This window comes from Miscanthus floridulus, chromosome 12 (genome assembly GCF_019320115.1).
Source record: "Miscanthus floridulus cultivar M001 chromosome 12, ASM1932011v1, whole genome shotgun sequence".
NCBI lineage: Eukaryota > Viridiplantae > Streptophyta > Magnoliopsida > Poales > Poaceae > Miscanthus > Miscanthus floridulus.
The window spans coordinates 8817338-8830307 of NC_089591.1; the positions used below are offsets into that span (position 1 = coordinate 8817338).

The 12970-nt window shown below is 44.6% G+C and overlaps 1 pseudogene; it reads right to left on the minus strand.

The window, feature by feature from the left end:
- Positions 1-10586: 10586 nt before the first annotated feature.
- Positions 10587-12200, minus strand: LOC136496431 (uncharacterized; annotated as a pseudogene).
- Between the last annotated feature and the right edge of the window lie 770 nt (positions 12201-12970).

Sequence of the window (12970 nt, forward strand, 5' to 3'; positions counted from 1 at the left end):
TACATCTTCCATGCCATCCAATGCATGGGCCCTCCTGGTACTGGCACGGTGGATAGTCTCCACCTCATGTCCATTCTTAATGTTATTCCAAGCAGTGACAACTAGCTCTACCTTCCAAAAGGTTGCCTCCAAAGGATACTGGTACTCTGCATAATGATAACTGATGGAGGCGTACAGATCGGGGTAATAGTCATCTAGCACATGGGTGAGGAGGGTGAGGTAGTAGGCCATCTCTGGGGCTGGCTTGAAGTAGTACTTGCACTTCCAACCTATCTCATCATCCACCATAGGGACAACTGGGGATGGCACAGGTGTAGGTGAAGTAGCTGATGACTCCTCGGGTGTAGCTATAGCAGGATAGACCGGTGCAACAGCTGGAGTAGGAGCAGGTGCAGGTGTCGGGGTAGCCATCTCCTCATCATCGGAGATGATCACAATCTCCTTCTCCGCCTATGGGGCACGTGGGGTGAACAAGGCACGGTAGCCAGCAGTGCTGAGGCGGGCAGTCTTTGGGTTATGAGACATCTATAGATTTAAATTGAGATAGAATTAGAATCAACAATTTTATATAATAGATGATGGTATGGAAAGCATAAATGTTTTAGTAAAATAACAAGAATAAGACAGTATGCATGAAACCAGAGGAGCAAAGATGCTAAAACGATCGTTTCTAACTAGGCTTGCGTCCTACCGTCAACCTGGCTCTGATACCAATTTGTCACACTCAATTTTAAGGATAAAATTGAATACACTAAACTCATATGTGCCTAGGGATCAGTCACACACACAAGTTGACAAATTATAAAAGAGTATCATCACAGTGTATCTTACATCATGACAATAACTTAACTTAGTCTTACACATTATAGCGGAAAATAAAAGATAACTCTCTCTCGTGGAACACCATCATAGTGAAGGTCAACTGGTTGACCCCAAGCATAAAAATCCTCAGGAAACTCCTCATACCCGTTGTCATCTGTTACCCATCCAGGATTTTTATCCAAATATAGAAATAAACAAGCGTAAGTACTTCCCGTACTTAACAAGATAACATGGGGTTATGAAGCTCAAAAAAATAACACTGGTTTACTGCAGTTAGCACTTTTAGTAAGTCAAGATTTTATTATCAAGTATTATCAAGTTATGCTTAAGCTCCCATTTATACCCACATAATCAGATAACAGAATCATTTGCATCATATTATCATCGTAAACCGTCATAAATGAACCACAATGAGTAACCATTTATTCTGTGAGTTTTCTGGGCCGCTCGTGACCGTGAGCACGGCTATTATAACAGTTTGTAACCCTCTGCAGAGGTGGTGCACATTCACCGCGAGTCATGATTCCCATATGCCCAGGTTAATTACTCCCATGTCACTGCCAAGGTGAGCGTGCAGGGTACACTATGAAGCCATTGCATAGGTTTCTCTAACAAGTTAGGGCCGCTAGATTTCCTTAGTAGGCAGATGTAGGAACCCCCCTTTCCTATGGCACATATCCATCGTGGCTATACACATAGGAACAGAGGCAACCCTATACCCAACGTGGCAAGCCCCTTTTGTGCCATAAAGGTAACCTCTAACAAGCTAGAAAATGTTCTATTACTGAGCTAAAGTCAGAGCCATATGACTCTCATGGTTGCACTATCAGTCCTAGCTTTTGCCGATAGATAGTCCTTATGGAGGGCCGGTAGCAACATGATCAAAAGTCTTTTGCTCCTTTGCCCTATGGATCAGATGTTATAAAGCATGTTTTACCTTTAGTTCCATAGAACCATTAACCAATGTATAGATCATGTTCAATTAGAGCACTAGCAATCTACCCAAATGCAATTAATCCAAAGGAGTCAAGGGAACATGTCATCAAATAACTAGGATGTCCTTAAGGTTATCAAATTTAGACACATGCACATGAGTAAATAATTAAAGTGAATAGGACATCAAGGTAGGCCCATGCTATACTTGCCTTGGTTTACAAACTCTTGCTGGTCCTGCTAGTCATCGAAGAACTCTTGATCTCCAACGTTCTCCTCACCGTCTAAACATGACCAACACGACAACACACAACATTCTAGGAACATTCATGCAAAGCAATAATCCTACGGTTAGAACAGTACACTAGTAGTATAGAAAACAAGATAAAATGTTTATGAAAAGAATCTACGCCTCGCTACGATCACGTCAATGGGAAGTTCACGAAATTCGGAGCTAAAACGCGAAAGTTATGAATTAAACGGGGTTTCCTATAGCACTTTATTTAATTAAACCTAACCATGAAATTTAAAAGTTACAAACTGGATTAACAGTGGTACTAACACATAGATTATGAAATTATGAAGCTAATGCAATTTGAACGGATCAATTCAGAGCTAAAACGAAGTTTTTATGAGCAAAACAAATCTAGTGGCATTTCTATAAATACTAAAAACGTATTTTGGACTAAAACAATGTACTTTACGTTTTCAAAATGAGAAAGCGTACTCTAGGAACTGCGCTAGGGATGGCGGGTTCAATTCATCCAAAACCGAGGGACTCTTTAGCAAAGTTACACGCGAAAGGGTATCGGTCATTCTGGGCCGTCGATCAAGCAAGGAACGCCCTGGATTAGAGAGGGGAAGAGAGAGAGAGAGGAGGGGCGCCGGCTGGAATAGTGGCCCAACGGCGGCACTGCCATGGCCGACGGCAAGGACCTCACCGGCGCACAGGAAACAAGGCCTAGAAGCCTCGGTTTTCGCATCCGAGAACACCGAGGGATAGAGGGGGTGAAGGAGACCTCGGCCAGGCTGAGAATGGGGCCGGTGGACCGGTTGGCGCGGTGGTCGCCATGGTCGGCGGCCGAAGCTCACGGGCGCACACAAAAACGGGTCTATGGGCCACGAATCGAGAAACAAACTGCATGGGGAGAGAGAGGGTAGCGAGAGGGTTCTCACCGCGGGGAAAAACGGGGCGGAGGTGGCTCAGGGACGGCTGTTTCCGAGTGGTGGATCCCGGCGTTTCTACGGTGCGACGATGGTTGCTTTTGTGAGCTCGGCGAGTGCGAAGGAGGGAGCGGGGGCAACAGAGGGAGCGGTGACAGGCTTGGGACCGCCTTTTATAGAGGCCGAGGTGCGGGGGACGCTCCCATGACACGAAGTGGAGCAGCGGTTGCGGCTTGAACCGTTGGACCGGGCGCGGGGCGAGCGGGAGGTTGGGGGTGGCTTTGACAGGCAGGGCCGAGTCGTCAGTGGCTGAGAGGGAAGGGAGGCACGGCGGCAGCAGTTACGCGTGAGCTAGGCCGGCGCGTTACTGGCGATGCTGGGCTGCGGCTGAGGAAACCACTTAGCTTGGCTGGGTCGGCCCAAGAAGGGAAGAGGGGAGAGCGAGCGGGCCGCGGGGAGAAAGTGGGCCAGCAGGCCGCAAATGAAAAAGGGTGGGGAGGGAAAGGTATTTCCTTTTCTTTTTCCAAATCACATTTCCAAATTCATTTCCAAAGAGTTTTTGAATTATTTGAACTTTGAATCAAGACCAATCATCACAAAAATAAATATACAGCAGCACGTATGCATAAAAAGGTTACTAACCTTATATTTGATTTTATTTTCATAAAAATTATTTCTTTCCTATATTTCAATGCTCACATAATAACATAATTAAATCGAATTTTTGTATTTCAAAAGACTGAAATTCTTTTTGGGTGTTACAAATTCTCTGGTCCATCAAAACTCAAAGTACCCTGAATGACTAATCGTGACTTCCTGAAATGAGAGTCAGGGCTTCTCGATATCCTAGCATCAACATTTAGGTGCACATCTGAGCTAGGTTTGTGGATGACATCCATCCATTGGGTAATAACCAAATTTTACCCACAAGGTGTCGCCAACCATAGGTTGACATGCAGTTACTATCTTATTAGAAGGAAAACCTTCTATTGCTAGCATGAATAATCTTGCTTTATGGCCATACTTCTCCCCCTCTTATTTACAATTGGGAGTCAAGTGGGTTTACTTGGTACCAACAGTCTTTTTGGCACATACTTGCAACGGATTAACAAGTTTAAAAGATACCTTAGTAATCAGTAAATGTATTTGGCAGTTTATTTGCAATATTATATAAATCAACAATTCTTTAAACTCAAAATCTAGTTCATTTAGTACGTGATCCTGAGCAAGAAATGCTTATACATTCCAAATAATTTCCTAGCATTATATATGGTACTTCAAATCTCTCCCTAATGACTAGAAATGCTCATTATCAAACTACAACCAGTGTATGAGGCCGTAAATAGATCCTCCATAAGAGGTCCTAGATACTTAACAATCGACGAAAATTGAAATCTCACATTGATCCCCCGTTTCCTGTATGTGCCCATCAATTTATGTTGTGGTGGTGAGATTGGTACGTATACAACGTAACCCAATCTTACGCAAATAGAAAATCTTCATGGATTCCCACGTACTAAATGCATATAGGAGATATGTAGTTAATCTCAAATCAGAAATGTGTAAATCTACCTGACCCAACACGAAGTTGGCAAATAGCAATTCACTAACAATGGTCCTACTATGATCTTGATGTCATTCTCATAGATTCCATTTATCCTTTTGGATATATAACTAAACTTTTGTTATACCAAACAATCGTCATTGTAGGCACAAAAATTCAGTAGTATTCAGAATAATGAGTTCACAACATGAGCCATTATTTACCAAATGCATGGCCGAGTGTGGATACTTCACACACTCTAGATCATCTTATAGATGTATCCTCACAACAATGAAAAGCCTGAACTATCCATACAATCTTTTATATCGGACCCACACATATTCTCTTGAATACGATCAAGGAATCGAAGACATTCAAACTGATTTTAAGGTAAGAGGGTCTTAAAATATGTTTCCCTGTGGTACTTATTATATCCACACTTTGAGAAAAAAATATGACCAAAAAATTACCAAGATTGGAGTGAGGGATTTCATGCCTTCCATTTTGTGTCTGCGAACCAAGATTGGAGTGAGGTGTTTTACGAACTAAGACTTGAAATAATGATGTACATAGTCCAGTTTGCTCTTTGCAAATATATTTTTCTTAACAAAAGGCATATGCCAGAAAGTGCATATTTTCATTGCAATAATTTCCAAATTCAACCCTTCTTTCTTAGTGGATGTGGTAAGACAGTGTGGTCGGCCATTTTCTCGTATTTTTGTTTCTACGCTTCATTTTAGGCAGAATACACATCACCAAGTTCCTGTAAAAAAATGAATCACACATTATTCTAGCATTGCGGTGCCAAACAATATCAAGTAATTTCTCATAACCGAGACATGAATCATACATCTAATAATTTCGAGTAAGCGGATGATGAACCACATATGTACTCTATACCTGTAATCGATTACTAATGATATATATCAGAGCTAAATATGAAAACCAAAATACTCTGTCAAAATTGAAACACAAAAGGATAGAATAAAAAATAAGCTGATTCATAATGGAATAGTTAAATATCAGTCTACTAATCTATGGCTCATAGTTTGATCAATGCTAAGCTTTGTGGAAAACCGAGAAAATTAAGACACTCATCCAAAGCAGCAGTCCATGGCAGCTTTAGCCAAAGGAATAAAACTTGAAGTCAAGAGAGATCCACATGCTTTAGACATATATAAATTATTATATGACTCTTCTACAAATACAAATAATAGGCAAGTAAATTATAAGCGACATAATTCTCCAGAGCTAAGGCTGGAGTGAGAGGTGTTCCATGAAGACAGACTAGCAATAATGTACTGTTTGCTCTTTGTAGTTGAATTTTAGTGCTGCTTCTTATATGTACTGTAACATCCTAAAACTTGCCTCTTTTGAAAATAGGTTTAAAATAATTTATTTCTGAATTTTAAGCTCATAAAATATAGGAAAATAAAAAAAATTATTATATTAAAATTCATCATAAGGTTTAGCAACATGTTTGTGCATACATGCTCTTGCATTTGATGTATTTGATTGAGTGGTTTTGATTGAAAATTTAAAATGGTTTAAATTGCTTTTGCAAATGAAATTAAAAATGGCTTTGAAGTAAAAGAAAAGAAATAAAATAAAATTTGAAAATAAAAGAGTTTAAAAAATTGTAAAATTTATTTTTGGGAGCATACCAAAATTTCTCATTTCTATTTGTATTAAAAAGTGTATTTTAAACTCTATTTCAATTTGATTTGGTTTAAAATCGAATTTGGTTTTGAAAACAAAATAGCAAAGAAATTCTTTCCCGTTCCCCTATTTTCGGCCCAGACGGCCTGCCTCGCACACGGCTTGTTTTCGCCCGCGTGGCCGTTCCCCGCGTTGCCTTGCTTTCTAGCGTCGTGGCTCATCTCCTCCCGTTGGCGCCACTCGCGCCTGCTCCTTCTACGGGCCCAGTTGGCAGTGGCCCTTCTTCCCCTCTCCTCCCTGCTCGTCCGAAGCCCCAGCCGGTCCATCTCCCGCGCCGCGTGCTCTGTAGCGGCCCAGCCTGACACTGCGCTACGCGTTTTCTCTCCGACCCACTAACGTACTGGGCCTGCCTGTCGGGTGCATCTCCCTCCCCACGCCGTACCCGAGCCAGAGTCCTCCGCGCCATGCCGCCCAAGTTTTCGTGCCCCATAAATAGCCGCCGACCTTGTGCCGCCTCTCTATCCCACCTTGCAGTAGGGATTCCACCCTGCGCCAGCTCGCAGCCGCCTAGCCCAAAGCGCCGCCACGAGAACCGTGACACGTCGAGCGCCGCACCGCCCTGCATTGGTTCCCGCTCGCTTCTCTTGGGTCCGGTGAGTTCCCCACTCTCCCCTCTCTCTCTTAGACTTTTCCGTTCAAAAAATTGTGCTCCATAGGTCAAGAACTAACGTCGCCGGCGAGCTCTCCTTGCTCCGGCCATGGTGCCGCCGTCACCCACCTCGCCGCCATCCACCTTCACCCGCCCGATCCAATCACGACCGGCCATCTCTAATCCAATGGCACAAGATCAAAGTTACCCTTCGCTGTTAGATTTACAAAAAGCCCCTTATAAATACTTGAGACTTAACCCGCAGTCCAAAACGTCTTTCCCGATTCTGTTTTCTTCTTTTGAAAGCGTATTTTATTTCGGTTATATTGAAAATACGTTTTCAGCTATTTACAGTTTTACACTAGAATTGTTTAGGCCCTAACTTTTCCATTTTAACTCCGATTTGACCCGTTCAAGTTTCGTTAGGTTCATAATTAAGTAATCTACATGTTTATACTACTATTAAGTATGTTTTCAACTTTTAAAATTCAAGGTTAGATTTAATCTATTATTTTATTAAAGAAAATCTTGTTTAATTCATATCTTCTATGTTTTAACTCTGTTTTAGCCCATTCAAATCGCGTTAGATTCATAACGACATAAACTACGCATTAGTAACGATGTTTATCATGTTACTATTTTCTAGAATTTTACTGTTTAAACTCTAATTTGATTAATAATTATACAATTAGATTTATAAATAAAATATGATTAATTCTATTTTTGTCTTCTAAATTCAAATGTGAATTTTGACTTAATACAACTTAGGTAATTGTCTGAAATATTTTGTACACCCTTCTTTATAGATAAAATTAATAAAGGTCTTGGTTCACTTTTATAAAGTAGATCTGTCGGTAGTTGTATCTTTTCAACCTTAGCTTCGATTAGCGTGCCTCTTGCGACTGTGTGTTCGTAGCGATGCATAGAATCGTTTTTCAAACTCTTTTACTTATTTTTCTATGATTGGTGTACTGTTCTAATTTAGATCTATTGTTTGCTTCGTGTATGATTGTATGGATATTTGTGTGGTGCTTTATGATTACGTCCAGTCGGTGAGATATAAGTGGTGAATCAAGAAGCAGATCTTTGAAGTTTTGAACTTAAAGAAGGATCTAAGTTTAAGAAGTATAGCATGTGATCTTTCTTGTTGTCCTATACACCTTTAATCATTTAATTCATCCTGCATGTGTCTACCTTGACTGCCACTAAGGATTTTCTAGTACTTTGTTACCTTGTACATTGATACCTTTGGGTTATTGTATTGAGTAGTATGATGCTAGTGTTCAACTACAACCATGATCTTGTAACTTGACTAATGTAATAAGCAATAAACATAAAAATGCTTTTTAGCAACATGGAACAAGGGGGCTAGAGCATTGGGCTATTTTATGATGCTCTAGATTTCTCTCCCTAATGACTTATTTGTAAGTGATCATTCAGGACTTACAGTACAACTGTGAGGGCTATATGGCTCTAGCTTTAGCTCAGTATGAGGACCTTTTCTAGCTTGTTAGTGGTTACCTTTATTAGCGTAAGAATGGCTTGACGAATTGGGTATAGTGCGGTCTCTGTCCCCTTGATCATAAGTTGCGCGTCATTGTGCCATCGGGAAGGGGAGCTCTATATCTGTTTGCCGAGTGAATCTAATGACCATAACTAGTTAGACGAACCTTTGAAAGGCTTCATAGTGAACCCTACCGACCTTCCTTGGCAGTGGGTCAAGAGGCTCGCGATCTCAGGCGAAAGGGTAAATCACGACTCACAGTGAAAGTGTACAACCTCTGCAGAGTGTAAAACTGGTATATCAGTCGTGCTCACGGTCACGAGCGGCCTTGGAACCCTTACGGAATAGATGACCACTAATGGTTAATGATGATGAACACGGTTGATACTAATGATAAAGATGCTCACTAATAATTACTGTTTATGCTATTCATTATTCATGTTTACCTGATCATGTGTTTATATGGGCTTGTGATAAACTTGTTGCTACTCCTATGCTAAAATTGTGACAATTAAAAGTTAATCGCAGTTGAACCAGTGTCAGTCTTTTAAGTCTCATGAACCCCATGTTATATTTGTTGAGTACGACATGTACTTACGCTTGCTTTACTTTTCAAATATTTGGATAAAAATCCCGGATAGGTATCAGATTGCTAGAGTTTGGAGGAATTATGCTTGTGATCAACTAGTCAGTTGTCCATGTGGATTTGGAGTCTTCGTCTGATGATCAGAGTTGTCTTTCCGCTGTCTATAGTCTGAGGTTATAATCTTTATACTAATACGCTATGTATTTAAGCATTGTCTTTTGATATTACCCTAATTTGTAGCTATATGTGAAATTTGACTTCCTAGGCTCACATATGGTGTGTATCTAGTTTTGTTCTTAAAACTGGGTGCTACAAGTACGCATTGGCATTGCAATAATCTCCAAACCTAACCCTTCCCGTGGATGTGATCAGACAGTGTGATAAACTATTTTTCTCATATTATTGTTTCTACTCTTCTTTTTTATCACTATTATACACATCTGTAGGTTCCTGGTCACTATGAAGCAGTCTGGAAAGAGCTTGATCAAGTGGAGCAGCTGTGAAGCACAGAAATGATTTGGATAGCTGTGAAGAGCTTGATCGGGTGTTGCAGCACTCTTTGGTATCGAGCTATATACCCCTGCTCACAACAATCTCGCGGGCTCAGAACCGCGCATAAAGCTCGATACCGAATAGTGCTGCAACACCGGCAGCTCAACTTTCTGATCATTTTTGTTCTTCCACAGCTGCTTCACTTGATCCAGCTCTTTCCAGAATGCTTCAGGAACTGCAAGGACCATGTGTCAGTTCAAAGATACAATTGAATAGTATTCAAACCTGCAGCTCGTGATATATAAACAGATAGGTATGAGACAATCTAGTTACTTAAGTGCGATGGGATCAGTCTCTTCTCCTAACTGTTTCATTTGCAGGGAAGAAACTACTTAATTGTATAGGTTTAGAGCACAAAATATCTGTATTATAAGGGTTTATAAACCTCCACAGGTCTTTATTGGGCAATTCTTTACTCACATATCATAGTTCAATGAATGACTGAAAGGCAACACGGAGAAACAGAAACTGCTTTTGCTGTACAAATTGTAAGCAAAACTCAAATTATAATTAGAATCAGTAGAATAAAAAAGAAAGATAAAGACATGATGGATAGTCAGTCAATAAGTAAAAAGAGGATTGGCCAAAACAACCCTATGTTTGTGACTACAAGGCTTTATGATAAGCTGCTCATATATTTAACAACTCTCTTTTTACCCAAATCTAGTCAGTCTGTAAGCAAACTCAAATTATAATCAGAATCAGCAGAAATACATGATGGATGAGCAGTCAGTAAGTAAAAGGAGGATCGGCCAAAAACAACTCTATGTTTGTGACAACAAGGCTTTATGATAAACTGCTCACATATTTAACAAATAACAACTCTCTTTTTTCCCAGATTCTCAGTTATGGGATGTGTAAACTTTATAGGCTTCAACCACATCACTAAATAGACTGGAATTCATCGCTTACATCTTCATAGAGAACGAAGGAAAAACTTCCTTTTACAAAGCTCAGTATCCTATACTGTCACATTTCCTAACATGTTGGTGTAAAGTAATTTCTCATAACTGAAAGATGGATCACAATTCACACATCTAATAATTTCCAGTAGGCAGATGATAAACCACATATGTACTCTATGCCAGTAATCAGAGCTAAATATAAAAACCAGAATACTCTAGAAAAACAGTAAGATGCCCGATCACAAATAACTTACTTGTTCATGATCTGATCACAGCAATGAGGTGTCCAGGTCTGGGAATAGGGCGAGCGCTATGTCCTTCTTTGCATCCTGGACCACATTCGCCGCCGCCTCCTCCGCAGCGTGCTCCACGCGGGCAATGTCGACCTCGTACTACTCCATGAGCCAGGTGACGGCAGCATCATGCGCCTGGTCGAGCTTGGCAACCTCAGGAGCGTGATTCTCCTGGAGCCTAGCAATTTCGGCCGTGCGCTCTGCCTTCACCTTCTCGGCATGTGCGGTGCTTGCCATGTGATGCTCCTCCTGGAGCTTGGCGACCTCAGAGGCGTGCTCCTGATTGAGCTTGGCGATCTCAGAGGCGTGCTTCTTCTTGAGCTGTGCATTCTCAGCTCTGGCCGCAACCATGTAGTCCATGAACTTGGCAATCGCGGCGTTGGCCTGTTGTTCTCGGTCCGCGGCCTGTTGCAGCTGACCCTGAAGGTGGGCGATCTCCTGGGCTGCCTGCTGGATAGTATCTTGCAATCGGGCCTTTTCAGCTTCAGTTGCCACCATAGCATCGTATATGTAGAGGGCGTCACTTGCCCAAAGCCCTCGTGGCATGGAGATCTCGCTGCTGCTGCTGCCCCAGGCTCCATCAAACGATGTCTCACATGGTGTCACGGTCACGGACGCTGGGCTCCATCAAAGCTTTGAGGCATCGGAGGAGTCATGGTCACGGAAGCTGGGCCCGGGCCCGGACACCTTCGCTTCCGCCGCGTCGAGTCGTCACCCTCGTCGGCGGCGCTGGGTGCTCTTGCCCCCGCTTCCAACGTCGCGTTCAGCTGGTGCAGCGAGGTGCGAGCGAGAGCTTGGGCGCTGGCCGCTGCGGATTCCGGTTTCACCGTGGGCGGCGCGGTCGGGGAGTGCAGCTGCAGCAGGTTGAGAGCGCCGACCGGCGGGTCATGGAGCCTCAAATAGTCCTGGCGATCGATGCAAGGCATCTTCTTTAGCTTTTCTATCGCCGCATCCGTGAGCTCCACTATGCCCACGTCCTCCCTCCTGGGCTTGCCCCACGCCACCGGGCACCTCCACGGCATCCCCTCCGGGGGCTGAAGGAAGAAGAACCTCGTTCTCCAGCCGTACTTGGTGGGCAGACTGCCGGAGAAGAGGCGGTGACGGGCCTGACGGCCGGCGCAGGGGTGGAAATGGTGCCACCCCAATGGCTTGTTCCCGGGCTTGTGCGCGCACAGAGAGAAGAAGTACGCGAAGGCCGAAACCAGCGGTTCCTCCACGCCGGCATCCTTGCAGCGCTGCACGAATGCCGCCATGTACCTCCATGCATTAGGGGCCAACTGGCTCGGCGCCAGGCCGTAGTGTCGGAGGAGCTTCTGGTAGAATGCCGGCATGGGGAAGCGCAGACCGGCCTCGAGGGCGTCAGAGTAGATGCACAGGGCATTCCCTGGGCACCCCGTACTTGTCGCACAGGGCGACCAGCGATTCCTTGTTGGTCAGCGTGGACTCGATCGCCGCCGCCTCCGGCCAAGACAAGTCGCCACCACCGCCGCCTTTGCCAAAGAACAGCTGTGAGGTTGCATCTCCGAGTGTCGCTGCCACGGCGAGGTCCACGATCTCACAGGAGGAAGACCGCGAGGAGGGAGCCGCCATTGTAGGCGAGGAAGGCCTTTCGCTGATTTACTGGGAGAAAAAAACACGGTTACTCGCTGAAAAAGCAGCGAACAGGGCCGAAATCTTGTTGTGGGCTGTTGGTGTTGGGTGCGGGAGGGTGACGATGGGGGGCTGTAGAGGACGCCTTGTTGGACTGGGTACTAGTACTACTACTGGGGCGGTAGCCTAGCCCGTAGGGGAAGAGAGCGCACCGTCACCACTATCCACTGTCCACTGTCCACTCCTTTCCTCTCCTCTCTCTCTCTCACTTATTGTTGGCCATGCAGCCCGCGGCCCGCCGGCCCGGCCCCGCCCGTGTCCCGATGTTTTGGCCCGGCACGGGCACGGCATGGCCCGTTAGCCAGTGGGCCTGGGCCGGCACGGCCCGAGACACCAAGCCGTGCCTGGGCCGCCACCCCGGCCCGTGGCACGGCATGGGCACGGCCCGGTGCAAAGAGGCGGCCCAACTTCATTTGGCCCAGCAAGCTGCAAGGTAGCCCACGGCCACGAAAGCTAGGCAGCCAGCCCACCAGGCCACCCCGCCGCACCGCATATATATAAGGCGCTGCCGGCCGCGGCGCTGCCTCCCTCCCTAACCCTAATCCCCATTCCTCCCCCGCCGAGCCGTCTGCTCTCGCTCGCTGCCTTGCTCTCGCTCTCGCATTCGCGATCCACCGCCGCCACCGCTCTCCATCGACCATCGTCGTCCGTCCTCTCTAGCACCGGTGACCTCGCCGGCGCTCGTCCACCTCGCACTGAGTTCACTAACC